General features: G+C 46.0%; 1 protein-coding gene across 3 annotated transcripts in view; it reads right to left on the reverse strand.

Moving 5' to 3' along the window:
• The window catches only part of LOC142493888 (membrane progestin receptor beta-like), a 57,644-nt gene that overhangs the window by 9,988 nt on the left and 27,456 nt on the right, over positions 1–20,200 (reverse strand). Inside the window, exon 1 of one of the 3 annotated variants that reach the window (XM_075598585.1) lies at positions 2,931–3,192. The exons of the other annotated variants lie outside the window; for them this stretch is intronic. The gene's annotated coding sequence lies outside the window, so the exon portion shown is untranslated. Of the gene's footprint in view, positions 1–2,930; positions 3,193–20,200 lie in introns of those variants that run through there. 3 annotated transcript variants of the gene reach the window in all.

Consider the following 20,200-nt stretch of genomic DNA (forward strand, 5'->3'; position numbering starts at 1 on the left):
TGTATCAAACATGTGTAGCCATGCCTGGTTTTAGCTACTGTTTTGCCCTGCCTAACATGTAAATCCTGGTATCAGTGCAAGCAGTGTTAGGCTAAGGCCCCGCTCCCAGAGTCAGCGCACCCGCACTGCAGACAGGCGGGGCGCTGACAGACACAGACCGCGATATGCGGTCTGTAGGGAGCGGGAGCCGGAGCGGGAGGTGGGCGGGAGTGGGAGGTTTGAGCGGGAGGGGGGGCGTGGCTTGAGCGGAGGGACCCGCTACTCTCCCCCCCCCCCCTCCCTCCCTCCACGGGCTCGGGCTGGCACTCATACACACATGCAGACACCCACACACACACACTCAGGCACACACACACACACACAGACACACACACAGACAGAGGCAGGCACTCACGCACTCAGACACACACATACACACACACGCAGGCACTCTCTCACACACACACACACACACACACGCACGCAGGCAGGCACTCATACACATACACACACACAGAGGCAGGCACTCACGCACTCAGGCACACACATACACAGATAGGCACTCAGACACACACATACATATACACGGACAGGCACTCACGCTGCTTTCCCCCCACACTCCTCCCCGCTCCCCGAAGCCTCTCCTCCTCCCGAAGCCTCCCCTCCCCATTGGCTCACAGCCACACCACGTGACGCGTCAACGCTAGGGATTACAATTCTCTTGTATCCCGTAGCGGCTGACGCGTCACAGCGTGTAGTGAGCTGTGCAGCCAAGTGGGACCGGGACCGGCTCGGGAGGATTCCCCTGCTGGTGGGGAACTCGCGTGTGGCCGCCCGCGCCGCCGAGCGCACCGGGTCCCAGGCCTAAGGCTCAATCCTGGTTTTCCCCTGCAGTGAGCAGCTCCCTTGAGTGACAAGGGGGGAGGGACTAGGCCTGTGTTCTGCCCAATCCTGGGCTCAGACCTCGGACCCTCCCCCAGGGTACATAAGGGGCTGCACATGTAAATGTAATCAGTGTTTTCTCCCCTAGAGAGAGACTGTCCCAGGAAGGGTGTGCGCAGGGCTCTGGCCACCTATCTCCTACCTAAGGGGAGTGGGAGTGAGGACTATACCTCCTACTCTATCAGGGAGTAGGGGAAGAGTTAGGACCGACCCTTGGGGCCTTTGCCTGGGGGTTGGGTCCAGGGACCACCCTGCGGCTTGGAAGATAATTTAATCAGTTGAGGGCTGTAATCTGAAGTTGATAATAAAGTTCCAGTTATTTTTATATACTCCTGCCTGAGACTGCAATCTATCAGGGGGGGTATCAGAGGGTTCTCCTGCAGGGATTGTCTCCGGCACTCCTGGAGTCTGCAAGGGATGGAGACGCTGAACCACCGAGAGAAGAACTCAACATCACCCCAAAAGCCTGTCCTGTCTTCCCCATACCCCCGGTGGAAAGCTCAGCATCCTGTGATCCAGCAGGTAACCAGCACAACACACCCTGTAATAGCGTGATCTCCCAGAGGTGGGGGAAACCTGTTACACATGTAATACATTTATTTAAACAGGTGTGATTAATGTTTCAGTCCCACTTTGGACCCGTTCCAATATAAATAATAGTGATACAGTGCTGCTATTTATACATTCAGGATACCAGGTGAAAGAAGGGAGGGGGGTGAATGTAGGGGTGGGGAACAGAAAATGGCACCAAACAAATCAGTGTTGTCGATCTTTTTGCATTCAACTTTGCTTTGTTTATTTGAGACTACACAGATACACAGATACAGAAAAATACACAGATACAGAAAAATACACAGATACACAGATACAGAAAAATACACAGATACAGAAAAATACACAGATACACAAACATACACAGATACACAAACATACACAGATACACAAACATACACAGATACACAAACATACACAGATACACAAACATACACAGATACACAAACATACACAGATACACAGATACACAGACACAGACACATACACAGATACACAAACATACAGTACACAGGACGGTTAATGACTTAAAAACAGCAGTCACATCGAGGTGCACGGAATGGGACGGACTAGAACAGGAACCATCAGTCTCTTAAATTGTGAGAAAAATACTTAGATTTATTACAGAATGGACGTTTCGGTCTAAAATAGGACATTTGCAATCAATGTATTTTTCTCACAATTTAAGAGACTGCTGACACACACACACACACACACACACACACACACACAATTCCCTTACATTGTTAAGTGTTTGGCTTTGGTAATGAGGCAATAATGCATTGACAGCATATTGAATATGGAGAATACAATCAGAGAGATCTGCTAGAGAAACTACGAGGTCTGCAAAGTGTGAAAGGACAAAGCACAATCTTTATTCCCGTGGGATCCCAAACTTATCTTTCTGAAATCTGCAGATCTGTACAAAGCTTGTACTGTAGATTTTGGGTAAACAGGTAACAAAATGTATTTTCTTGGAATTGATAATCAATGTATTATGATTATTTGTATATAGCAAAGTATAACAAAGACACCATACATCCTTACCACGAAGATATCACTGTGTAAGTTTAGTACCGGAGGCGAAACGAGCAGGCGCTGAATCTCAGAAACATGCCTCTCACCTCCGCCTTTCCCAAATTGTATTCTATTGCCCACTCAGACCTGAGCCACTGGTTGAGCCTTCTGTGCTGAAGCAGGGATATCCTAAAAGCCTGACATATTAGTGGCATTTGAGGACTGGAGTGGCTCACCCCTGGAGTAGTGAATAAGCTGCTCTCTAGTGCTGATCCTGTATGTCTGATTACCTATTGTACACGATCCTCAATGTTAAACATGCCAATGCAGAAGATATGACCAGCGCCGCATGCAATGCATCACTGGCCCCTTCAGGGACAAGGGACAAATAATGTTTAGATGTCCAACAACCTTAAACTAAAAATAACCCATCATCTTACCATGCTCCGGGACTATGTCTCTCCTGTGCAGTTCTCACACGAGCTGTGAAGCATGGAACAGCTCAAATACAATACCCCACCAACCTGCTGAACAACTGCACTTTTTTTTTATTAGGCACAACACCCCTCCCAGCTCTACTCCTGTGCTGTTACTAGGCTGGTCCCCTGTGAAGGCGTCGGAAACAATGAATGACACATTCTGCATACCTGGAATGTCAACTACAGTAACTCAATCTCGGGACAAATGGATCCAGAGCAGGTTTTTAGCTCCTACACTTTAGCATTCTGGAAGCCAACGCTCTGCTCCTTTACCTACAAATGCCACCCCACTCCACAGAAATTAGTATTATAATATATTTGATATTGGTTATCGGAAATGAATATCCTGCAGGAATGGAGGAGTTAATGGCTTTTCTATGGGTTGAACTGTAATGCATATATATGGGCATCTGCAAGCTTTGGACCCCATAGAAATGCTCTAAAGCTATAAATAAAAGTATACAGATAGTGTTTGCATGTCTTCTACATCCACAGAGGTCTGTGAAGTATGTACACTGTAGACAGGGTTGCCACCACTCCGGGTTTGACCCGGAGACTACAGGTTATGGCCACGTATCTCCGGGTTACGGGTCTTCCTTGTAAACCTCCGGGTCACGGCGTTCAGTGGCGGCGGTGTCTCCTGGCCTCCTCAGCATCATCTCGGCATCTTCCCCTGCAACTCCTGTCAATATGGCCGCGCAGCATCAAATGGCGCCATGTTGCCATGTCAACGGAAATGCCACGTCACAGTGTCACGTGACGCCTGTTGCCATGACAACGAGATGCTGTGTGACGCTGCGGCGCCATATTGATGGCGTTAGAGGGGGAGATGCCGGAGGATGTCGGAAGGATGCCAGATAATGCCGGGAGACAAAGGTAAGCGCTTATTTAAAAAAAGTTGTCTCTAGGTTAGCCTTCAGTAAAAGGTGGCAACACTGACTATAGGTGAGAATTAAGGGGCCATACAGACGCCCTAACAGTGGCCTGTGGATTATATATCCCGAAGCAGATGAAAAACAAGTAAGATGGAGGTGAACATTTTAGGTTAAACTCTTAAAGGAGCAAACCAAGTGGTTTTAAATATAGAATTCAAGCAGAGGTTCTCCAGAGCTGAACCCCATTAATTTCAGCTCCGGAGACCCCCTGCTTTACCTCCCAAGGGGGTGCCAGTATCTCCTGCCAGTTTAGTAATATATCCTTGGTGTTGCTGTAGCCTTTAGAAAAGAATGCCAAGCTAGATTAAAGGCCTTGCCCAAGATCCACTTAGAATCTCACTTTTTTGGTAGAACGTTCACCAAGGGCTGATGCAGGGTCTCTCATTAATGCAACAGCCGTTGCTGCCGGAAAGGGGTGTAATACTCTGTGCCGGCCTTTGTTTTGAAGACTCCACATTCCACACCGGTTTTCCAGAGCCCCTTAGTGACCGTGCTACACGAAGAATTCCAAGTGATGTGAGCTGGCCAAACTGGACTGGGAACTGCTTCTTACTTGACATGAATGGGTTGACCTGCTTTCCCAGTTCGTATAAGAAACCTTCTTTTCAAATACATTCAACTTGACATTTTCTGTCAATGTGTTGGGTGACTATGTGACAAGCAAAGAATTCAAATATATGAAATGTCTCTGTGTCCAAATATATTACTGTTATTATTATTCAACCCCTGTACTTCCAGGTGGGACTGTAATGTGGGGCATATCTGGGCTATAAGTGGGAGGTTCCTGTGTTATGGAGCTAGGAATCATGTCTGGAGCATGACAGCTAGATATGGGAAAAGGGTCGAAGCTCTTGTATACTGTAGGAAGAAAAGAGAATCCTGGACCAAGAGCATCAGAGGACTAACTAAGAGAGGTCCTGGTCCTTCAAGACCAGGGATTCACAAGATTCCAACACTCTGCTACATCAGGTGTCAGGCGAGATACAGGAATTCCCTTGGTCACAGGATGCCTTACCCTTTTCAACAAAAGACATAACATATCCGTCTTGTGTTCAGCTGCAAATCCTGCTGATCCACTGTGCCCAGGGTTGCCACCTTCTGCTGAAGGCCAACCCGGAGAATTTTTTTATTTATTTATACGCAGCGCTTACTTTTAGCGGCATCCTCTGGACATCTCCCCCAGCAACTCCCGTCAATATGGCTGTGTAGCGTCAAATGGCGCCACGTGATGTTACGATGCGTCAAGTTTCCATGACAACGGGTGTCAAGTTGTCATGGTAACGGCCGTTACGTGATGCTGTTACGTCACATAGTGTTCCCATTGGCATGGCAACGCTGGGCCATCTGACGCCACGCAGCCATATTGGCAGTAGTTACAGGGGGAGATGCCGGGAGGACAGCGAGGATGCTGCCCGCCGCCACCCAGAGGTTTACTAGGTACACCCATAACCCAGAGATACGTGTTCAAAACCCGTAATCTCAGGGTGAAACCCGGAGTGGTGGCAACCCTGGCAGTGCCCAACATCAAGAGGGCCAGACAGGGCAAATATTTAGTAAGTACAAATGTAAACGATTACTATCAGGTGGGCCAGCAACAACCTGTAAAATAATTGTTCATGGACCCTAGTGGCAATGGTGCCCTACGCCCCTTATATCTGGTGGCTACTAAACCCAGCCCATGATGCTCTACAGCAGGGCTGCTCAACTCCAGTCCACAAGGGCCACAAACAGGTCAGGTTTTCAGGGTATCCCGGCTACAGCACAGGTTGCTCAGTCAACGACTTTACATGTGCTGAAGCAGGGATATCCTGAAAACCTGACCTGTTGGTGGCTTTTGTGGACTGGAGTTGGTCACCCCTGCTCTACAGCCTGACAACGACACTGTACACAGGTACAGTATATACAGCCTGTGCTTTTCGACTTATACGAGTGCTACGTCCTGTTAAATATATTTTAGCGTAGGAAGCATCTACCAGGCTACAAAAAAAAACCCAGTTGTTACATAGTTACATAGTTACATAGTAGATGAGGTTGAAAAAGACATAGGTCCATCAAGCTCAACCTATGCTAAATTTAGACAACAGATACTTTATCCTATATCTATACTTACTTATTGATCAAAAGGAAGGCAAACAAAAAACCCAATTAAGGGGAAAAATTAATTCCTTCCTGAATCCAAGAATTGGCAATCGGATTAATCCCTGGATCAACATCCTTCCCATGTATACTTATTTGGTATATCCCTGTATACCTTCCCCATCTAAAAAGATGTCCAACCTTTTTTTGAACAAATCTATTGTATCTGCCATCACAGTCTCCATGGGTAATGAATTCCACATTTTAACTGCCCTTACTGTAAAGAACTTTTCCTTTTGTTGCTGGTGAAATTTCCTTTCCTCCAACCTTAAGGGATGGCCCTGAGTCCTTTGTACTGCCCGTGGAATGAATAGTTCTTTTGAAAGCTCCTTGTATTGTCCCTGAATATATTTGTATATAGTTATCATATCCCCTCTTAGACGCCTCTTTTCTAATGTAAATAAATCTAATTTAGCTAGCCTCTCCTCATAAGTTAGAATGTCCATCCCCTTTATTAATTTGGTGGCTCTTCTCTGCACTCTCTCTAGTTCCATAATGTCTTTTCTTAGGATTGGTGCCCAAAATTGTACTCCATATTCAAGGTGTGGTCTTACTAATGCTTTGTAAAGGGGCATAATTATGTTTACTTCCCTTCCATCCATTGCCCGTTTGATGCAAGATAAGATCTTGTTTGCCTTTGCAGCTACTGCATGACATTGGGCACTATTGCTAAGCCTGCTGTCTACAAGCACTCCTAAATCCTTTTCCATCAAGGATTCCCCCAATATATCTCCATTTAATTTGTAAGTCGCCTTTTTATTCTTGTATCCCAAATGCATAACCTTACATTTATCTGTATTAAACCTCATCTGCCATTTACCTGCCCACGTTTCCAGTCTCTCCAAGTCCTTCTGAAGAGAAATTACATCCTGCTCTGATTCTATTACCTTACACAATTTAGTATCATCAGCAAAGATGGAGACTTTGCTCTCGATCCCAACCTCAAGGTCATTAATAAACAAGTTAAAAAGCAGGGGTCCCAGTACCGATCCCTGAGGTACTCCACTCACGACTTCAGCCCAACCTGAAAAAGTTCAATTTATGACAACCCTTTGTTGTCTGTCCTTTAACCAGCCCTCAATCCAGGTGCATATATTATTACTTAGTCCAACTTTCTTTATTTTGTACACCAACCTCTTGTGTGAAACCGTATCAAAAGCCTTTGCAAAATCTAAGTAGACCACATCAACGGCATTACCCTGGTCTAGATTCCTACTTACCTCCTCAAAGAAACAAATAAGGTTAGTTTGGCAAGATCTATCCTTCATAAATCCATGCTGACTATTACTAATAATTTTATTTTCCATTAGATATTCCTGAATATTATCCCGTATTAAACCTTCAAGTAGTTTCCCTACTATTGAAGTCAGGCTTACAGGTCTGTAATTTCCCGGTTGTGATCTAGCTCCCTTTTTAAATATAGGCACCACATCTGCTTTACGCCAATCTTGTGGTACTGAGCCTGTGGAAATGGAGTCCTTGAATATTAAATATAATGGTTTTGCTATTACTAAGCTTAACTCCTTGAGAACTCTTGGATGTATGCCATGGTGGCCAGGTGCCTTATTAACTTTAATTTTTTCAAGTCGCTTATGAACTTCTTCCTCAGTTAACCAATTGTTCATTAATATAGAGGTTGTGGCTTCCTCCTGCAGCACTACTATTGAACTTGATTCTTCCCTGGTAAACACAGAGGCAAAGAATTTGTTTAATACCTCAGCTTTTTCCTTATCTCAAATAATCTGCCTACCCATCTCACACTGAAAGGGTCCTATATTTTCTTTTCTCGTTTTTTTGTTATTAAGGTACTTAAATAACTTTTTAGGGTTCACCTTACTTTCTATTGCAATCCTTTTTTCATTATCCATTTTTGCTATTGCAAATCCTATTGCTTTTTGCAATTTTTGTTACATTCCTTATAATTCTGATTTGATGTCTCTGTCCCTTCTGACTTAAAGAATCTAAACGTCTTCCTCTTCTTGTCCATTTCCTCCCCTACCTGTTTATTTAGCCACATTGGTTTTGACTTATTTCTTTTATACTTATTATCCAAGGGTATACACTGATAAGTGTGCTTTTCTAACAATGTTTTAAAGACTGCCCATTTATCTTCTACATTTTTCCCTGCAAAAACATCATCCCATTGTATTACTACTAGATTAGACCTCAGTTTATTAATATCTGCCTTTCCAAAGTTGAAGGTCTTTGTTGAACCCAAGTAATCTGTTTTTTGATAATTTATTTCAAATGAGATCATGTTATGATCACTGTTACCCAAATGTTCCAGGACTTGAATATTGGTTATTACTTCTACATTGTTTGATATGACCAAATTCAGAACTGCCCCTCTCCTGGTTGGTTCCTCAATAATTTGGGTCATATAATTATCTTTAAGCACCCCCAAAAACCTGTTTCCTTTTGTTGTAACGCTAATCTCATTGCCCCAATCTATGTCTGGATAATTAAAATCCCCCATTATGCAAACATGACCCAGTTTTGATGCCTTCTCCATTTGCAAAAGTATTTTAGCTTCCTCAATCTCACAGATATTTGGTGGTTTATAGCATATTCCCACAAACAATTTCTTTATACTTTTATCTCCACTGCTAATTTCTATGCACAAAGTCTCTACATTTTCATCAATCCCTTCATTGACATCATCCCTTATAATAGCTTTTAGATCCGGTTTAACAGATAAACATACTCCACCTCCCCTTCTATTTGTTCGATCCTTCCGAAAAAGAGAACAACCCTTTAAATTAACTGTCCAGTCATGAGTTTCATCCCACCATGTTTCAGTAATGTCTATGATATCATACTGCTCCCTTGCAGCTATTAATTCAAGCTCCCCCATTTTATCTGTCAGGCTTCTTGCATTAGCAAGCATGCATTTAAGTTTTTTTTCAGCCTGTACTATTATCTTATCTGCTCCTTCCTTTCTGCTCCCACTTGGTTTAGTCTTTAGAAGTTTTCTAGTATTATCTCTATTTACTATGGGTATCTCACTGCTTGTCAAACTTGCACTTGCCCCCATTCTACCTCCATACCACCTTGTATCCTCATCTATTCCATTTAGTTCATTATCTGTTTCATTCCCCTCCCCCCTCCATCCTAGTTTAAAATCTCCTCCAACCTTTTTAGCATTCTCCCCCCTAGCACAGAAGATCCCTCTTCATTGAGGTGCAATCCGTCCCTAGAATATAGATGGCACCTCTCAGAAAAGGAGTCCCAGTGCTCTAAAAACCCAAACCCTTCCTTCCTACACCACTTTCTTAGCCATGCATTAACCTCCCTGATCTCTGACGGTCTCCCTGCGGTAGCGCATGGCACTGGTAGTATTTCAGAAAATACTACCTTGGAGGTCCTTGCCTTAAGCTTTTGGCCTAGATCCCTGTAATCATTTTTTAGGACCCTCCATCTTTCTCTAACATTGTCATTGGTGCCAACATGTACCAAGACCGCCGGGTCAATCCCAGCCCCCCCCCCCCCAACAATCTGTCTACACGATCCGCAATGTGCCAAACCCGAGCACCCGGGAGACAACAAACTGTTCGGTTCATGCGGTCCCAGCAACAGATTGCCCTATCTACCTTCCTAATAATGGAGTCCCCTACCACCACAATCTTTCTTTGCATCTGACCATCCTGAGTCCCGACTGTGCTGGATGAACTATTCCCCTGGCTGCTAGAGGAATTAGTCTCCCCCAGCCTTGCCATTTCTGCCCCAACATTCCCAATATCTTCACTCAACATGGCAAATCTATTGGGATGTGTCAGCTCAGAAATGACCTTCCTCTCCCTATTGCCCCTGCTTCCCCTTCTAACTGTCACCCAGCTACCTACCTGCTCCTCACTAACAGCAACTAAGCTACCTACCTGCTCCTCACTAAAAGCGTCACCATCTGCACCACTAGTCGAAACAAGGGCCTGCTCAGTGAGCTCTAATTCCCTTTCAAGATTGCCAATGTCCCTCAATATTGCAAGTTGCCTCTTCAGATCAGCAATCTCTGATTCTAAAGAGACCACACGCTCACACTTCTCACAGCGGTATGCTCCTTGGAACAGATGCTCCAAGTGCACATACATGTGGCAAGATATGCATTGAGTGGCATTTTCAATCCTGCTCATTCTAGCAACTATTAAGTTTAGAAGTACTAACAGTAAACTGTACTTCAATAAACTATACCTTGTTTAACTGCTTCCTTGTTCAAACTGCACACACTTTAACCAACCAGCACTTCAATCAACCACACAGATCAATCAGTACACGCAAGCTCAAGATTCATTAGAAGCCTCTGTTTAAATAGGGACAGCCACCAGGTGTGTTAGGTTATCAATTAACTAACCCCACCCACTGCAGGTGTGTTAGGCCAGCCAATTAACCAACCTCACCCACTCTGCCTCAGGCAGGAGAAAGGGAAAAAAAAGTTACAGGCTTCAAATTACAGCACACTTTAAAAATAGATTAACCCACTGCACACTCCCCAAAAACAGCCACCCTGCTAGTATACCCAGTACTTCCCTTTCCTTCTGGTTCTAACTGCACACACTTTAACCAACCAGCACTTCAATCAACCACACAGATCAATCAGTACACGCAAGCTCAGGATTCGTTAGAAGCCTCTGTTTAAATAGGGACACCCACCAGGTGTGTTAGGTTATCAATTAACTAACCCCACCCACTGCAGGTGTGTTAGGCCAGCCAATTAACCAACCACACCCACTCTGCCTCAGGCAGGAGAAAGGGGAAAAAAGTTACAGGCTTCAAATTACAGCACACTTTAAAAATAGATTAACCCACTGCACACTCCCCCAAAACAGCCACCCCTGCTAGTATACCCAGTACTTCCCTTTCCTTCTGGTTCTAACTGCACACACTTTAACCAACCAGCACTTCAATCAACCACACAGATCAATCAGTACACGCATGCCAAACACGCAGTTGTGAGTGTGGAGCAGAGCCCTCTGTCACAGAGGAGGAGAACTACACTTGCTTTTGGGGATATGTGCTATTAGGCTGCAGCCACGCTGCCGCTGAGCGTGCTCAGGCTATTTCTGTGTGTAGTGTTTGTGTGTGTGTGTCTGTGTCTGTGTGCATTGGTTGCTGAACGGTCATGTGACCCTTCAGCGAACTTGAAAATCTAATTTCTCTGTCTCCTCAATCCCCGATCTTGGGAGAGCGTACGTACACGAACGCGAACCGCGTGAGAGTGGCCGTACAGATTGAGATTCACAGAAGTAAACGCGCCAAGCGCGCTCAGCGGCAGCGTGGACGCAGCTTTAGTGTGAGAAGCACATTCCTGAGGGGAGTTTAGAATAACAAACACTCCTCAAGTTATAAGGGAAATATGTCCAGGAACCCAGGGGAGGGTCACAGGGGAGGAACCCAGGGGAGGAACCCAGGGGAGGGTCACAGGGGAGGAATCCAGGGGAGGGTCATAGAGGCTCCTCCGGAATCTAGAAAGAATTGGTAACCCCGTCACTGTGGAAAGCACCTGCACAATGCATTGTTTTGTCTGCAAACCAGCCAATGCACAAGGCCTACACTTGTTTTGCTTTTTTCTAAGAGTTTACAAAAATAGTTTCTCTCCCACTCCATCCAACAATCTGTGCGGCTTATTAATGTACACAGCGCTTCGCAGCAGTAAGATATGTGACAATCATATAAATAACAAATAATACAAATAACACATAATGGGAATAAGTGATTCAGACATAAAAGTAACATTTAGGAAACGTAGTCCCTGCGCAACAGCCCTGCTTGGAGAAACCCATGCCCGCAAGCCGTCAGGTCACTATGTACAGAGAGGTAATACCGAACATGTCCAGTATCACCTCCCATTATTTTTTACTTGGAAGAGTGTCCAAGTGCAGAACAGTCCAGTTCAATACCGGACACCTGGAAACCCTACCTGCAAGATAACTACACTGCAAAAAGTGAGGCCCCCATTGCTGGAATATAATATACATTATTTACCTTATTTGAAAAAGGGGTCTCCATGTGCTGAACCACTGTACTCCAAGCTACGCTCCCCAGTTCCTAAGACATCCTATATAGCAGCCGCGCGCGTGACAGAATCGAGTGATTGCTAAACATAGTGTTTCAGGCAATGGGGAGGCGTGGCCGTGACATCACAGAGGTAGTCCGCCCTCATTGGCTGAACCGCTCACGTGACGCGGCCATCGCTTGAAAGGACAACATTTTTTATCATCTTTCCAAAACGCGGTCGAGCGGCGGCCTTATTGGATTGAGGTTTGTTGTTCGCGACGCGTGCCCTGTCACGGTTACTATAAACGCAGCCAAGGAGGTTTCATTTTGAAATTCTCTTACAATAATTCTTGGCGGGGAGAAACAAGATGGCCACTTGGGTCAGCCTCACTGACCAATAGAAAGCTGTGATACCATTGTGAGATGACATTGCAGCTTGCGATTGGGTGACCCAGCAGCCTCTGTATTTTTCCTTGCAAATGCTGGCAAAAGTAAAAAAGAATGAAATCTCAGAAAATCGGTGGATCCCTAGAGCTTTGTGTCCAGCTCCGGGGAACACTGGATCATGTAGGCTAAAAAAATTATTTGATGAAAATTGGGCCTTTTTGAAACCAAAGGGTTTTTCCTGCCTACTGTAGTCCTCCTCACCTCTGGAGGGAGCTGATGCAGCTGTTCGGACTTCGGAAGTGCGGCAGCCATGTTGTGGTTGGAAAAGGACTGGAGAAGGGTTATCCCCTGCAGGAACAGGATATCCTCTGGATAAGGCAGGGGCAATGTCAGAGCTGCCTGAGACCGCAAAGGGTAAGGTTGTGTCCTGGGAGCCAGTCAGGCTGCCTAGGACTAGGCCAGAGAAACCCTGTTAGTGCCCTGAGCCACCCTAGCAGAGTATTGTAGATATGACCATACGTCAGGGACTTGCCTGTTGGCAATTGCGGTGAAGCAGGACAAATTGCAAGGGAGTATTCCCCAGGCCTGGAGGTACTACCCCCCAGCTGCTGGAAGGAGAGAAGGGATATTGTTGGGAGGCCCTGCATCATGGGATCACGGATGCGGCTCCTCTTCTGGAGAAGGATTCCCTGGTTATATAAGTATAACCAGGAAGGTACCCACGTGCACCACCAAAACACAAGAGAGCGTAGCGCTGCCCTCACACAAATATTTGGGGATTGCCTTGGCGGACATCTTGTGTTCTTAAGTGAACAAGGGATAGGGTGCAACCAGGATCCTTAGGGGTATAATTTCTTCCTGGGATAGGAGGAAGGGATTGTGCAATACTGTAGCTGTGCTGTATTGTATATGTGTATCTGGTGGGACCCTGCTGGTAAGGAGTTATTGTTTATTACTACAGTGTGTGTGGTTATTTGATGTATACCTACATATGTTCCCGTGAGGAGCCATCCCATCTATGCCAGGATCCCCATGGGTGGAGGCACTGCACCTGGCACCCCCAAGCTCCCTATGAGCGGAGGTTCAGGCTTTCTGTAAGCCTGCAGGTTAGCACCATAACACCCATTGTATGCAAATCTCCCTTAGGGGGTGTGTGGGGGAGGGAGGATGTTACACTTACAGTATTTAGCAGAATTTAAATCATAGTACACAGTGCCACTGCTTATTGTATTAATGGCACGTGGACCATACACTGCCCAGAACCACAGCAAATACTGAACGCCATCCAGTCTGAAGACATTATATGCAGAATGACATCACAATGAGTCAGCGACACATTTTACTGAACAATGTTGGCTTTAGTCAGAACCCTGTTGTAAAATTAATTCACTTGAGTAGGCTAATCTGTATAATTAGGAGTGATGCATTCAAAGAGACTCTATAAGAAAGTAAAGAAGCTTACAATTTGTATTACATAGTCATAAAGTAGAACATATTGTGCAATGTGCAATGTGCAATCATGGTACAAACAAAATGACACATTGTCGTCATCAGCTGTAACAAGCATTTATCTTTCTGTAGTGGATCTCTTATCTGCTTTGACAGAGTAGTAACTTTATCACTTAAGGGAAGCATTGCTGGGTCAAGCATTGCATTTTAAGAGAATTGCATTTTAAAGTGGGCCTTAAGTGGGTAATGTAGTTAGACAGTAGGGGGAGACTGGAGGTACTACTAGAGGTAGACTGGATCTTTCTGCAAATTCATCTATACAAGATTACTGCAGCCCCTCCCAACACTTGACTGCACACAACTGCCTCTCTCATCTTCCCCCCTCCCCCCAAATCCCTCTGCAAAACTTGAACAGACCATAGCATTGCAAATGCAGCAAAACATTTTGGCAAGGAAAAGGCGCACCTCTGCTTTTTACTCTGCCCACACTCAAGTAATAGGGACAAAATGGAGCAAGACGCTTGCAGAATTTGTTCACGTCCTGCTATAATTGTATCTGTATAGCTAACTCCTCTTATTGTCACTCCCCAAATTTCAACCGTGCATACACAGAGAACAAAGTAGAACAATTACTTTGGTTCAGAGGCGCAAGATGAATACACTTTACTGGATTTGCTTTCTTATTCATTTCTTCACAAAGATATGTCTGTCCCAGTTGATTTCTCTTCTATCAATTTAACCCCAACAGAGCTATTATCACATTAACATCTCTTTGGTATGCGTGCCTGAGTTGATTAGGCACAACCCCTCCCTCATGTGCATTGTCATGTGATTTTGTTAAGAATATTTAAGTCCGTCTATATTGGCACATATGAAGTGTTTGTGGAGTTAAAATTGGCGGTGAGGAATACAAGAGGAGCTGCACTTCGTTACCAACTCTTCAACTGTGAGAACTTTGGTTTCAAAATGTTGTGAGACATTTTACAAATCTACAAATGACCTATCCAAGCAGCTGTGTAATGTTCAGTGCTACCCTGCCCTCCCAGGCCTAATTTATACACCAGCTCTTTCAACTTCTATTCCTCATATCCCCCAATACCTGTGAACTTTCTCCTACCTTTCTCTCCTTGCCCTCCCTACGCTTTATCTGTTTGCTATTTCCACACTTTTTGTAAACTTTTCTATTCTCTCCAACTTCCCCATTCTCTCCTCTTTCTACCCACATTTCTTCATCTCTCCTTCCCTCCCCCTATGAATATGCCCATACACCGCACCACTATTTACAAACCTCTTTCCCAACATCACCTACACCCCGAAATAAAAAGCACCCACACATCCTTGTCACCTCCTTTCACTCGATGCCTCATTCTTGCTGCTGGGGATATCTCTCTGAATTCTGGACCCAGATTTATACACACCCGCTCCCATCCTCCATCCATTCTCCTCCCTCTCCATCCATCCATTCTCCTCCCTCTCCATCCATCCATTCTCCTCCCTCTCCATCCATCCTCCTCCCTCTCCATCCATCTTCCTCCCTCTCCATCTATCCATTCTCCTCCCTCTCCATCCATCCATTCTCCTCCCTCTCCATCCATCCTCCTCCCTCTCCATCCATCCTCCTCCCTACCCATCCATCCATTCTCCTCCCTCTCCATCCATCCTCCTCCCTATCCATCCATTCTCCTCTCTCTCCATCCATCCTCCTCCCTCTCCATCCATTCTCCTCTCTCTCCATCCATTCTCCTCTTCTTACTGCACATTAAAATAAAACGTTTTGAGGGTATATCTGTGTTATAAGTGTAACTCCCCTCCGTGTGTGTGTGTGTGTGTGTGTGTGTGTGTGTGTGTGTGTGTGTGTGTGTGTGTGTGTGTGTGTGTGTGTGTGTGTGTGTGTGTGTGTGTGTGTGTGTGTGTGTGTGTGTGTGTGTGTGTGGTGCTGGCTGGGTGTGGATGAAAGTATGGAATAGAAATGGCCGCCAATAACTTTTATAAAACTATATTATGGAACACATTCCAGAAACACTTTTTTTCTAGAACAAAAAGGCGAGGTAGGTGGGTGGGGGGGGGGGGGCAATTATTATTGGGCATGCACAAACATTTATTACATTATAATGGTTTTATAAAACATTTTTTTTTTAATTCTTACATTATCACAATGCTATAAAATGTACCACGTGGTCTAAGAAAAGGTACAGGAACTGCATTCCACCATGTTCCCCTTAAACAAAATGTGTGTGTGTGTGTCACATCCTCACAATGGGAGAGACTGACTAACTCACTTTTGGACACTACTCTTCCCCAGGAAGCAGGGGCGGGCCCATGGACTGTACCTATCCCTGATAGGCTACCCACAGGCCATGAGTCATCACCGCACTCCTGTCCATCAAAGAGGAGCCTGTAGGGGGGGTAAAGAGCCCACAGATTTAACCTGTTATTGCCATGAACTTACTAGGGGCTTACGTAACAGGGGGAAAGACAGGTAGAATGGACATACCATGTTACACATACATATATATGAACAGTATGTATGAAGAATTGAAAAAATAATATTTAAAAATTGTGCGAGCATGTATACTATCTGTAGCAACTTATACGTGAGTTTCAGTGTAAAAAAACTGCAGCTGCCTAAGTAACTACAGGACGGCCCCGGGTATACGGCGGGTTCCGTTCCAGAGGCCCGCCGTAAAGTGAAAATCAGCGGAAAGCGGATCCAGCGATTTTCAGTTCTGCGCATGCGCAAACCGGCATTTTCCACTGTTCTACACATGCGCGACCTATGGTCTGCGCGTGGAAACTGCGGTCTGCGCATACGCGCCGGGCACACCCGTCCGTTCTGCACATGCGCGACTTAGTATTCAACATGGCGGGCCCCTTCTTGGTGCCGCCGTATCGGCGGATCGCCGAAAAGCGGAGCGCGGAGAAGCGAGGCCCTGCTGTAGTATGAAATTAGCAGTAGCACAGAATCCAAAGGTCACATGAAGGACATCCACCAGTCGGAGAGCATTGGGGTCACCGACTGAGCCACTAAATGAGCCACCTGTGCTGAAGCAGGGAATATCCTGAAAACCTTGAATGTTGGTGGCCCTTGAGGACTGGCGTTGGCCAACCTTGCTCTAGTACCACCACACTTTGACCACGGCATCTATCAAAGCAGCTGACTGTGCCGTGACAAAACCAGCCAAAACAAACTGCAAATATCTCAGAAACCGAGGGTTACCCGGAGATCAGAGGGGGGGGGATGAGGGTGTGGGGAGTATGCTGCTTTTACCTTTACATTACCAAGGGATACAGCTGCACCAGAGTGCTATCTGGTGCTATATAGAAGTGTAACGGTCATGTAAAATGCCTACAGTCATCTCTCCTGTTGGCAGTAAGGCCTGGTAAGTGTGGGCATGCCAGCAGTAATTATGGAGGTTTGCCCTCACACCCTGGTGGGGTGCCCTGTGTATGGATGGGACTGGTCACATGCTCTGACTCCATGGTTAGTGATGTCAGAGGTGTGTCAGCCTCAGAAGTTACATAAGGCACAGCACTGTGTCTAAAAGTTAGTTCTAGTGCTAGTTAGTTCAGAGAGGAGTTCAAGTTCCGCCAGAGTGTTAGTTATGTTATAGTAACTCCAGAGGAGACTGTGTCCAGGGACCTGGCACAGGGCAGTGATCCCTGCGGGGATAGGGAATCCCTATTAAGGAGAGAATCACCTTTGAAGGGAAGCAGAGTGAACAATCATGAGAGGCTAGATCTCAACTGCGAGGGGCAGCTAGCCCACATCACTCAATAAAGATGTGTTCATTCAGAAACCCTCTCGTGTACATGTGTGGAATGAGTGTACAGAGAGGAGCACCACGGAGGAGTTCCTCAACAGGATCATCCCCTTGCGGACGCAGGGACCCTGATGAGGTGGAGGCGCTGCACTGGAACTAGGTGAGACTCTATGATTAAGGACTATGCCAGTCCGAAACGCGTCAGAGCGTGTCCCCCATACCATGTTGTCCTAATAAAAAAAAAATTTTAAACAACACCCTGCTGGTCTCCCATTTCTACGAGCTGTGCACCGCTGGAATCCTTGGATCTCCTCTACTACTAGTTGAGACTCAGCCCGCTACCTCAGCTGCCTGTCTGGAAGGGTCCTCCCCACACACCATCATGCGGGAGACTCAGGAGTCCTGTTGCCAACAGGTGCACCACCAGACACTACCACACTGTAATGGGGACCGGTTAGACCACAGGGGCCAATGTGAGATTGGGTGGGTCAGGCCGGGCCAGAAACACCGTTACAGAAGAAAGAGTGCTATATAGAAGAAAGCTATCTTTTGTAGTAAAACCACTCAGCAGACCCTACTCAATATAGTGAGCCACAGGGTAACACAGTTATTAGGTGACTCCGTTTCCATGGGAGTTGACATTCTTAACTGTGCATTACAACGATACACACACACACACACACACACACACAGGTTGCACTAAGTAACACAAAACCCGAATGATAACATATATTGTGTAGCAAGCGTCTCTGGCAGGTATCTGGGGATAGCTTCCTCAGTTATTAAAGCAGCTGTCCCTGGAGGAAGCCTGTCCCAGCAGTTCCCCAGAGTTCCCACACGCAAACTGTTTACACTGAACTAAAGCACATTTAACTGTTTTTCTGCTTGTTTCTATCCATTGTATACTTGAGGGGTGTGCAAACTGGGGGCACGAGACTTTTCGGGGGGGGGGGGCGGCTCAATTACCCGGCTTCGGTCCACATGTCTCCATGGCAACGCGGTGTCAAATGACACCACGGGTCATGTGACGTCAAATCACATGACCTGGCTGCGTAATTTGACGGCCGTTGCCATAGACACGTGTCGTAAAATGACGCCGCGGGCAGCGTGACGTCTCATGACCCCGCTCGGCATTTGACGCTACATTTGTGGTAAGTGGGGGGGGGTGCGACTTAGGGAGAGAGCAGGCGGGGGTGCGCAGCGCAGGAAGTTTGCATACCCCTGGTATAAATCATTAATCACCAGCCCTAACGGTAAGCACACACAAAAACTGCAAGCAATTCTGTATTCATTTGTTGAAGAGGGTGATAGAAATAGAAAGGAACATTGTCCCAATATACCCCAGCAGGAAGTCAAACCGTCTTCAACAGGGGAGGCGCTTGTCCCTTTAACTGTGGCCGCACTTGCAAGCATGTGAAAACAAGAGAGAAGAGGCAGCACTCAATCCTAAGCAAACGTTACACTCACAATTCGTAGCTCCATCCGGATCCGTATCAGACAGCACACATGGTTAGTGATACAAGAAGTTACCTTCATTCAGAAAAGGAACGTACCACACAGCAAACAAACGTTTCACATACACGAGCTTTCATCCCACCTACCTGATTTAAATAAGGGTTGGGGAAGTTTCCTTCTCCCCACATAGAAACGCGGTTACTAAATCTTGCTGCTTTTTCCTTCGCAACATTGCTAAGATACGTCCCTTCCTAAATTTCACAACCACTGAAGCACTAATCCATGCCTAGTTCTCTCTCGTACTGGTTACTGTAACATTCTTTTATCTGGCCTTCCTGCCTCACATCTCACTCTCTCAGGCCTCGTCCAGGGTGGCGCAGAGCTAGGGTTGCCAGGTGGCTTGTCCAAAAATACTGGACACAAGGGTGAAAGGTGTGACGCACGGGAGAATCGCTGGTGGGGAAGAATGTTATTTATAAATGACCTGACTGTTATGTCATTTGTTCTAAATTTCACTCCAAGTATTCACCCATTTGCACCAATTTATATTCTGTTTCATAAAAAATCTGGGGAGGAGACTGGGGAGGGAGCGCCCTTCCGAGGATTGTTTTAGGAAATAGAATAAGAAATAGTGCAAATTGGTGCACGCTTGGAGTGAAATTTAGAACAAATGACGTAATGGTCAGATCATTTATAAATAACTGACCTGCAGTCATACGGTACATGGCGAGCAATACTGATCTTACTGCTCCTCCCACACATTCCTAGATTGTTGCACCCCCTCCTCGTCCTCTCACCCTCCTACCCCCCCTTGTCCTCTCACCCCCATCCTCTCATACCCCCTTATCCTCTCATACCCCTTCCCTTTATCCTCTGTTACCCCCCATCCCTTCATCCTCTCACCCCCCCTCCCTGTCATTATCAGTACAGTAGCTTTCAAATTTAGACTTTAAAATCCAGCGTTAAATTGCATATTGAATCATGCCAGTGAATAAGTAACCTGCTCTGCCTTCTTGGGGATGATCTGTAAGGCTGAGTCCCCAGTCTTCACTGTGACACGCGCGCCCGGCGGGAGGGGGGAGGGGGGGCGGCGCGTGCACAGCGCTACACCGCGATAGGC

Source organism: Ascaphus truei, chromosome 4, assembly GCF_040206685.1.
Source record: "Ascaphus truei isolate aAscTru1 chromosome 4, aAscTru1.hap1, whole genome shotgun sequence".
Classification (NCBI taxonomy): Eukaryota; Metazoa; Chordata; class Amphibia; order Anura; family Ascaphidae; genus Ascaphus; species Ascaphus truei.